The sequence below is a fragment of the Chiloscyllium punctatum genome, chromosome 9, assembly GCF_047496795.1.
Source record: "Chiloscyllium punctatum isolate Juve2018m chromosome 9, sChiPun1.3, whole genome shotgun sequence".
NCBI lineage: Eukaryota > Metazoa > Chordata > Chondrichthyes > Orectolobiformes > Hemiscylliidae > Chiloscyllium > Chiloscyllium punctatum.
The window spans coordinates 44,153,108-44,162,965 of NC_092747.1; the positions used below are offsets into that span (position 1 = coordinate 44,153,108).

General features: G+C 43.2%; 1 protein-coding gene across 5 annotated transcripts in view; it reads right to left on the reverse strand.

Moving 5' to 3' along the window:
* sgcg (sarcoglycan, gamma) overlaps nucleotides 1-8,310 on the reverse strand; it is a 692,618-nt gene extending 684,308 nt beyond the window's left edge. For 4 of the 5 annotated variants that reach the window (XM_072577379.1, XM_072577378.1, XM_072577376.1 and 1 more), the window contains exon 1: nucleotides 7,394-8,310. The gene's annotated coding sequence lies outside the window, so the exon portion shown is untranslated. Of the gene's footprint in view, nucleotides 1-6,506; nucleotides 6,805-7,393 lie in introns of all 5 variants that reach the window. The other variant, XM_072577373.1, reaches the window with a different exon arrangement.
* Between the last annotated feature and the right edge of the window lie 1,548 nt (nucleotides 8,311-9,858).

Here is a 9,858-nt window from a genome sequence, read left to right on the forward strand (position 1 = left end):
TCGGATCTGAAGTTCCTCAAACTGCAAACCCTTACTGTAGATGTGTTCACTCTGGATGTCCAGCTGCTTCCACATCACTCATCCTACCACCATTATCATGTTTGATTGAATTTATAAGTGAATTACTCTCGATTTCTTACTCTTTACACTTCACTATACTGATGCACTATTCTTTTAAACTAAAGAGAAAAATAAAATCACCAACATCAATCTAATACTTAAGCAGCTAATTTTAGGAAAAGGAGGAATTAAAACACTGGAGACCTAATTCATGTATCGTTGGACATCGGAGTGCATCTGGGAAAATTAACAAACAGTGAAATTCACAACTGATCTTGGAGGAACTGTTGGGCAAAGTTCACAGCACAGAATCAGATAAGTTAATTGCTGTTATAAGTGTGGCCTACAGAGAATCTGCAGTAGTGAGTTGAGTGGGTTCTTTCTTGATTAAATGTTTTTGGAGATATGTCTCTTGATTAAACTTAAAATATAAGCCATAACTATTAATTTAACCTGGGGCAGTGTTTGTAGAGGAATAAGACAGTATTAATTTCTGGGTCTGTAGATTGTAAAGGAGCAAAAATGGCCTTTAATAGAGTGATATGTACTTCTTGTCAGATGTGGGAGTCATGGAACCATAATCCAAGGAAACGGTTGTGATTGAGCAACCAGTTGGCAAACAACCAAGCAAATGATAATGAGTAGACAATTTTATAATGCTTCCCAGACTCATGACTGAATTCTTGAAGAGCAAAGAGACCTGGGAAGGTGATAGGTAGATGCAGGTGAAGGGTGATAGTGGTTGGGAGGTCATGCTACAGCTGTACAGGATATTGGTTAGGCCAATGTTGGAATACTGTGTGCAATTCTGGTCGCCCTCCTATAGGAAAGATGTTGTGAAACTTGAAAGGGTTCAGAAAAGATTTAGAAGGATGTTACCAGGGTTGGAGGATTTGAACTATAGGGAGAGGCTGAACAGGCTGGGGCTGTTTTCCCTGGAGCATCAGAGGCTGAGGGGTAACCTTATAGAGGTTTATAAAATCATGAGGGGCATGGATAGGATAAATAGCAAAGTCTTTTCCATGGGGTGAGGGAGTCCAGAACTAGAGGGCATAGATTTAGGGTGAGAGGGGAAAGATATAAAAGAGACCTAAGGGGCAACTTTTTCACCAGAGGGTGATACGTGTATGGAATGAGCTGCCAGAGGATGTGGTGGAGGCTGGTACAATTGCAACATTTAAGAAACTTTTGGATGGGTAAATGAATAGGAAGGGTTTGGAGGGATACAGGCTGGGTGCTGGCAGGTGGGACTAGATTGGGTTGGGATATCTGGTCAGCATGGACCAAAGGGTCTGTTTCCATGCTGTACATCTCTATGACTCTAAACATAAACTAAATACATCACTTTTAAATTAAAGACTGGAAATATTCACCAATCTTCCTCACCAATCAGCTTCTTTCCCTGAACTTACAGCTCATTGGTCTGTGATACCACTCCATCATTGGTTTCACTACAGGTTGTCTTCTTGATTCATATCTTTTCATTTCTCTCACTTACCTCTGGAGAGTTTACTTATAGTCATGGAGTCATACAGTACGGAAACAGACCCAAAGGTCCAATCAATCCATGCCAAACATAATCCCAAATTAAACTAATCCCACCTGCCTGTTCCTGGCCCATATCCCTCCAAATCATTCCTATTCATGTATCTATCCATTGTGGTTCTGTTCGCCGAGCTGGGAATTTGTGTTGCAAACGTTTCGTCCCCTGTCTGGGTGACATCCTCAGTGCTTGGGAGCCTCCTGTGAAGCGCTTCTGTGATCTTTCCTCCGGCATTTATAGTGGCTTGTCTCTGCCGCTTCCGGTTGTCAATTCCAGCTGTCCGCTGTAGTGGCTGGTATATTGGGTCCAGGTCGATGTGTTTGTTGATAGCTTCTGTGGATGAGTGCCATACCCCTAGGAATTCCCTGGCTGTTCTCTGTTTGGCTTGTCCTATAATAGTAGTGTTGTCCCAGTCGAACTCATGTTGCTTGTCATCTGCGTGTGTGGCTACTAAGGATAGCTGGTCGTGTCGTTTCGTGGCTAGTTGGTGTTAATGGATGAGGATCGTTAGCTGTCTTCCTGTTTGTCCTATGTAGTTTTTTTTGTGCAGTCCTTGCATGGGATTTTGTACACTACATTGGTTTTGCTCATGCTGGGTATCAGGTCCTTCGTTCTGGTGAGTTGTTGTCTGAGAGTGGCTGTTGGTTTGTGTGCTGTTATGAGTCCTAGTGGTCGCAGTAGTCTGGCTGTCAGTTCGGAAATGTTTTTGATGTATGGTAGTGTGGCTAGTCCTTTGGGTTGCGGCATGTCCTCGTTCCATTGTGTATACAGGAAAGGTATACAGGAAAGCCACACACATAGACCAAGTCCTGAACTATGAAAGCAACCACCCAACACACACAAAATAAGTTGCATCAAGACACTATTCAAAAGGGCCACAACACACTGCAGCACACCAGAACTGCAAAAAGAGGAAGAGGAACACCTATACAAGGTATTCGCCAAAAACGGATACCCGCGTAATTTCATCAACAGATGCCTAAGGGAAAGACAACGGAACGAGGACATGCCATAACCCAAAGGACTAGCCACACTACCATACATCAGGAGCATATCCGAACTGACAGCCAGACTACTGCAACCACTAGGACTCATAACAGCACACAAACCAACAGCCACTCTCAGGCAACAACTCACCAGAACGAAGGACCTGATACCCAGCATGAGCAAAACCAATGTAGTGTACAAAATCCCATGCAAGGACTGCACAAAACACTACATAGGACAAACAGGAAGACAGCTAATGATCCTCATCCATGAACACCAACTAGCCACGAAACGACACGACCAGCTATCCTTAGTAGCCACACACGCAGATGACAAGCAACATGAATTCGACTGGGACAACACTACCATTATAGGGCAAGCCAAACAGAGAACAGCCAGGGAATTCCTGGAGGCATGGCACTCATCTACAGATTCTATCAACAAACACATCGACCTGGATCCAATATACCGGTCACTGCAGCGGACAGCTGGAACTGACAACCAGAAGCAGCAGAGACAAACCACTATAAATGCCGGAGGAAAGATCACAGAAGCGCTTCACAGGAGGCTCCCAAGCACTGAGGATGTCACCTGGACAGGGGACAAAACGTTTGCAACACGAATTCCCAGCTCGGCAAACAGAACCACAACAACGAGCACCCGAGCTACAAATCTTCTCCCAAACTTTGAATGTATCTATCCAAGTGTAATTTAAACATTGCAACTGTACCTGTATCCATGACATCCTCTGGAAGTTCATTCCACATGCGCACCACCTTGTGTGTAAGAAATTTGCCCCTCATATCTTTTTAAAATCTTTCTTATCTCACCTTAAAAATATGCCCCAATCTTGAAATCTTCCATTAAAGGGAATAGACAATAACCAATTATTCAATCTATACCCCTCATTATTTTATAAAATTCTATATGGTCGCTTCTCAACCTCCTATGCTCCATGAAAACAGTCGTGGTCAATCCAACCTTTCTTTAAAACTCAAACCTTCCGTACCCGGCAATATCCTGGTAAATCTCTTCTGAACACTCTCCAGTTTAATGATATTCTTCCCTATGACTGGCAGACCAGAATTGGACACAGTTTCTTCTTGCAGTAAACCCATATTAAAGCACCTCTACCCCCTTGTACTGAACATCCACTTTGTATCAAATTTCCTACAAGGGACAGTAACTCATTTAGCCTTTGTCACACGTTGCTGCAGTCCCACACTGACCGTGCTCCTTACTAACTGTGTGGTGAATGACTTCTCTTTCTTATAAAGATCCATTCAGAGAATCTATTTAGCTACACTAATCATACTTCATTTTGACAAAGGAATCATGCTTTTTGAATTCTTTCAGCCCAAATTAAGTAGCTATCTTCTTTTATTAAACTATTTAACTACTTGAAGATTTCTGTCCCATTCTGATGTTAACTCTAAAAAACTGAACTTGGGAAAGGATGCACCAGTTGAATTTCCAACAGTAGTTGGTAACTCACATGCCCTTTGTCTCATTCTGCAGTCCCACACTGACTATACAGCTGAATAGTCAGCTGAACTTTGATGGGGGGGGGGGGGAGGCACCAAATTTTAGAAATGATAATTCACAACAAAATGAGTAGCAATTTGGGAAAATGCATGTTAATTAAGGGAAGCTGATACAGATTTTTATAATGGTTATTCGGCCCATCGAGGTCTACAGTAACCCTCCAAACAGCAGCCCACCAAAACCCAATCCCCCCACCTGATCCCTGTCTCCCTACATTTCTCATACCTAATCTAACTGGCCTGCACTTCCCTTGATGCTATGGGCAATTTAGTTTGGCCAATCCACCTAAGCTAACATCTTTGCACTGTGAGAGAAAATCAGAGCATCAAGAAGAAACCCATGCAGACATGGGGAGAATGTACAAACTCCACATAGACCGTTGGCTAAGGCTGGAATCAAAACCAGATCCCTGGTGCTGTGAGGCAGCAGTGCTAACCACAGATCCACCTTACCATCCCATGTTTATTAACTTGTTTGAGTTTTTGGGGAAAGTAACTGTTACAACTATAGAATTTATAAAATTATGTTTTGAGACTTCCTCTTTAATTTACAGCAAAGTGAGGGGTGTATGTGTCCTGCTCTGCCCAGCAAGAAGTCTGAGTGCAACAGTAACAAGAAGGCTCAAAATTGAATGACTTGTTGAAGAGATGCCAGATATTTAGACCAGAGAATAGTGGCAAGTGTGTTTGTGCAGACTGTGTGTGTGCTCCAAGTTTCACAGGGAGATATTGTCACCTTTTGTAAATAGTTATACTTGAAACCGCATATTTAATTCCAAGGCTAGAATAAAGTTGAAGGTCTAGGGAATAGCTAATTGGTATTTATCACTGGATACAAGGCTTATGCAATTCACATTGACTTTGGGAAGAATCCATACCAATCCACTCTACTACTAGCTTTCCAACAAATTTCTCAGCTGTCACTGAGCCTCACACAACCACGTGACTCTGTTAGAATCTGTGAGAAAGAGAGAGCAGGAAATGCAGGCAGCTCTTCCTATAGCTGAAGCAAAAGGTGGTAGGTGTTTGTGCACAGATTGAAAAGGTGGAAGTTATGAGGATCTAATAGAAGCTGGACGAATAACTTCAATTACCAGCTGCTAAAGGAAGCAGCTGTTAGGACCTGAGAATACCTTTGCAGGAACTCAGAGAATAAATTATCCATTTAGGGCACAGCATAAACATGGCGTGGAAATGTCAGGCCTTTTCAAATTGAAATGGGGAAACATTTCTGGAGTTTATCTGTCTACTAAATAGCGTTTAGTCAATGGTGCTTTTAGATTACAATGAGCGGTTAGGGTCTAGACTGTGATGCCTGAGAGTTTAATTCAAGCAATGTCCATGATGCCTCTCAGTCAGTATCTGAAGCCGAAAACGCTGGCAGGAGAAAGGTCTGGTGAATTACTCTTGCAGAGACAGTGCGGGCATGACGGGCCGAATGCCCTCCCTCTGTGCTGTAACCAATTCTATGATTCTAATCCAGCTAGCGGCACAAATGTGGAAAAGTTCCTCTCTCGCTGGTTGGGTAAAATCCATGTGTCAGGTCAATTTCCAATTTCCGAACTTAGAGCAAAATGCTAAACACAGAGGAAACCTGGAGTGTGGGATCACTCTCAGTCTCGGGCAGGCGGCCTCAAGGACAAACCTCTGGATTGTCGTTTGCCAACAAGCCGTTTGCCAGACCATTCAGTGCTGGTGAAGCGTCGCTTACATAACCCCCCCGGCCACATCAGAATGACTGACTTCTCCACAAGGCGCCATCGAGCTCACAACATCTTCCAAGATCCCGTGTGAGGGAGTCAGGCTGAGCACAGAGATGTAACCCCCCCACCCCCATATCCTGATCATGTTGATGGAACATCAGGTTCAGTTAGGATTGATACAAACTTCACTGAGGGTGAAGAACGTTTTGGTTAAGAAACAATCGGAAGGAATGCTAATTAGAAGCAGCTAAACCATTCAAAGAAGCGGCACTCCATCGAGGGTTAAAAAAGGTCATTCCCTGCCACTGTTATCAGGAGTTGGTTTTAAAAGGAGCTGGCTCTTTTTCGCCGGCTCGTGTGTCTGGGAATTGTTGCAAGTCCCATCACGGAAGGAAATTTCCCTCACTCATAGCCCGCAGTAGCTTTCCCATCTTTAACCCAAAGTTAACACACGAAGCGCAGCCAAAACGTAAAGCGAGCTGAGATTTTTTTTGTCATTCATTTATTAAGGGATGTCAACATAACGTTAAAGAATAACTGGTACCGCCACCAATGAACAGCGTGGCCGAGTTTTACAAACTGTAACAACACGATGATTACATACGCGAAATACATTGGATAGAGAACCCGAATTTGGGTATCATTCAGAAACACGCTCTGGCACCTTACCCGTCATTTCACGATGTTTCAGTCCCACATTGTTAGTCAGTCATCAGGCTAACCGGACACACAGCAGCCGACTGCTCCTTAACTTTGTTGTCTGTTGGGAATGTTGAACACACGGTAAAACTGAGCAAGAATCGGTAGTTCCTGAATCCATCTGGCAGGCAGCCCCCTGGGTGATGGGAGGTTTTAGTTTTGCAACAGTACACTACTCCATCGGGTGCGGGGGATTCTGGTCGGATTCGATCTGCCTTTTTTTTTCGCCCCGTCTATATTCTGAACAGGCAGCGTTCCGCTGAGAATACTGTTTGGCGTTATAAATGAACAGAGATATCAAAACAACATTACAGCCTCTGTGAATGCCGTTTCCTTCAGCACCAGCCTCGATCACCCAAGCGCTGGGGTTTGTAAACTTGCAAACGAAGTGCAGGCAACACACGGCAGTTCGTCCTTTTAAGATATATATATATATATATAACCCAACACATGGGAGGTAAATCTTATCTCCTAAAACCAATGAGCTGCTCATGGTTCAATCGACTCTTTACAAGTTAGAGTCCCTCTGGAATTCGGGTGTGGTTATGTTCAAATTTCTAACGATTATATAAACCTGCAAGATTACTGTATTGTATCGAGGCCTCTGGCTATTAAAAGTTATTTAAATATAATTGAAGTTTTTCATCTACAGATGGTGTTCTTTCTAATTCATATACAGAAAGATCAGTTCTTTTTTGTATTATCTACATGTAGGTAACATGTTAAAATATGTTTTTTTCTCCTTATAGTTTAACCAAAAGATGATGGGTAACAAATGTAGCTGTTTATTACTTAGGTCGCCAGCTCAATTATGATTCAAGTTCATAATATTTAAACATAGTAAAATAAAACCTTACCTGAATCCTCTCGTCACCTGCGAGAAGCGAGTTCCTCAGCTATTACGGGATAAGCCAGCGGTAAGAGGGTGCTCCGCAACAGTGTTATACAGTAACAAATTCTGACAAGTTCATTTTCATCATCACACCACGCCTTTTTTTTAACATGGTAACACCCGGCCTACCTAGCGGCAGATACGCTCATTTCTGTCCAACCGTACCAAGATTCATACTCCGCAATTTTCACGTATCCTTCTCAAATTACATTTGGCAATCAACTCTTAAAAATAAGGTATCTTCCACACGTGGCCTCACAAATTAAATTTTTAAAAAACTAGTTTTTTTCTAAGTTTGTAATTCAATCCTGGACACTCCAGTTTATGACACACAGCGGCAACAAGGTCTCATTCCTTCGCTGTAGGGCGAAACATTGAATCATATTATTGGCACAGCACCATATGATCCAACGGGTAAATCCCTCACTCGGGGAAGGCTCAGCACTCCAGGCTTTGCAGCGCCTGCGCTCATGTGGCACTCTGGGCTTTGTAGTTCATCGGCCGGCCTCCAGTTTCAGAGGCGAGATGAGAGTGGAGTTCAGCCTCTCACACCAGGCTCCGAGAGACGCCGCGGGTAGCCCCAGTGTGGGATCAAGCGCAATACAGTCTCCAGTCTCCACAGCGGCATCTGAAGGACGGCTGGGGAAGGACAGTGCAAACCCGCAGCCAGAAATGCCCCTTTGCAATGCCACTGCTTCTCTGGCAAACCAGAAATCGTTTTATTGTGCTAAATCTGAGGTGTATTGTTAAACCGCTTAAGTCTTAAAATAGTTTAACCCGATGTGTTCCATTTGTCTGATCACAAGTTTGCCATTAACAGTTCGTCAATTAAGTTACCATGACGGTCACTGCTACTCGTTTCTTCCAGCGAGAATGTTCGCACTCAGTGAAAGCTAACAGCAGCTGACCGGTTTTATCACAGCGTTCTCCACCAGTCAGTAAGTGTCATCCACTGAAAATGAGCTTATCACAGTGGTACGCTCATCATTGATATGTGAGAAGTCGCATAGGTGTGTCTAACTTTGGAAGCTCTTCTTAATCCCGGCAGACCCACCACAGACACGCCTCTGAGTGAAGGAGCGTTTGTACGATTTTAGGCTGTTTTTTGAAGCTATTGTGCCAGCTGCTAAGAAAACAAGCATGCTTTTACACAATGGATCAGAAAAGATTTACCAGGACGTCACCGGGAATGGAGGGTTTGAGTGATGAGCAAAGGCTGGATAGACTGGGACTTTTTCGCTGGAGAGTAGGAGATTGAGGGGTGACCTTATAGAGGTTTACAAAATCATGCCGGCATGGATAAGGTAAATAGCAAAAGTCTTTTCCCTAGGATGGGAGAGTTCAAAACGAGGTGTCATATTTTTAAGGTGAGAGGAGAAAGTTTTACAAAGGGCATGAGGGGCAATTTTGTTTTACACAAAGCACGATTAGAGTGTGGAATGAGCTGCCAGAGGAAGTGATGGATGCAGGTACTTTTATAACATTGAAAAGACATTTGGATAAGTGAATAGGAATGGTTTAGAGGGATATGAGTCAAATGTATTTCAGTGGAATTGGTGTACTTTGGGAACATGGCTGGTGTGGACTAGTTCGACCAAAGGATCTGCTTCCATGCTGACTCTGAATCTATGATAATGCTGTGTTGCTGGTGGCAAACAACATAGGCATTTGAGAAAGTGGAATTCCTTTCAAGCTTTCAGCCTGCTCTTGCTCCACTGAACTCATTTCTTCTCATCTTGACTGTATTTTACACCCCCATCCAGTCTCTTTCCACTTATATTCATAATTCTTCCGATGCTTTACAAAGGTTTCATGATTTCTAGCTTTCTGGTGCAAGCCACCTCCCTTCCATGTCCAGTCCCCATCAGCATGGTCTGAAGAGTCTCTGTTTTTCCCTGGAAAAGAGGCCTGAACAGTCTCCATTCAATACTCTTGCCTGGCTGACCATGCTCTCCCTTTGAACAATTTCTCCTTTTACTCATCCCATTTCCTCCAAGTCATAGGTGTACCAATGGATACCTGTGTTATCAAGATATAAGACAGTTAAAAGCAACAGAACTACCTGACAGAACCAAGTGTTCTGAACAAAAAAATGTAGCATGTGCTCCAGCTACTGGGGTAGCTACAGCAGCTGGTTGCCTGGAAATGACAAAGCAGATCTGAATTAGGCCAATCAGTTTAAATTATACCCTGAAAAATACCAAACACCAAACCAGCTTGAATTTAATATATTGACAATCTTAAAAGCCAACGACGCAATCCGATGCTTTGAGAGTATAAGCCCAGGGAAAATTGAATAGTTGAGAGGAGAACTACTAAGCCAATGACATCTACATACTGCCCAGAAGCAAAAAAGCTCTCTTAAAAGGTACCTTTATTGATCAGTAACCTGTGAAGTAATATACCCAAGGAAAAGGAAAGAAGACCGAA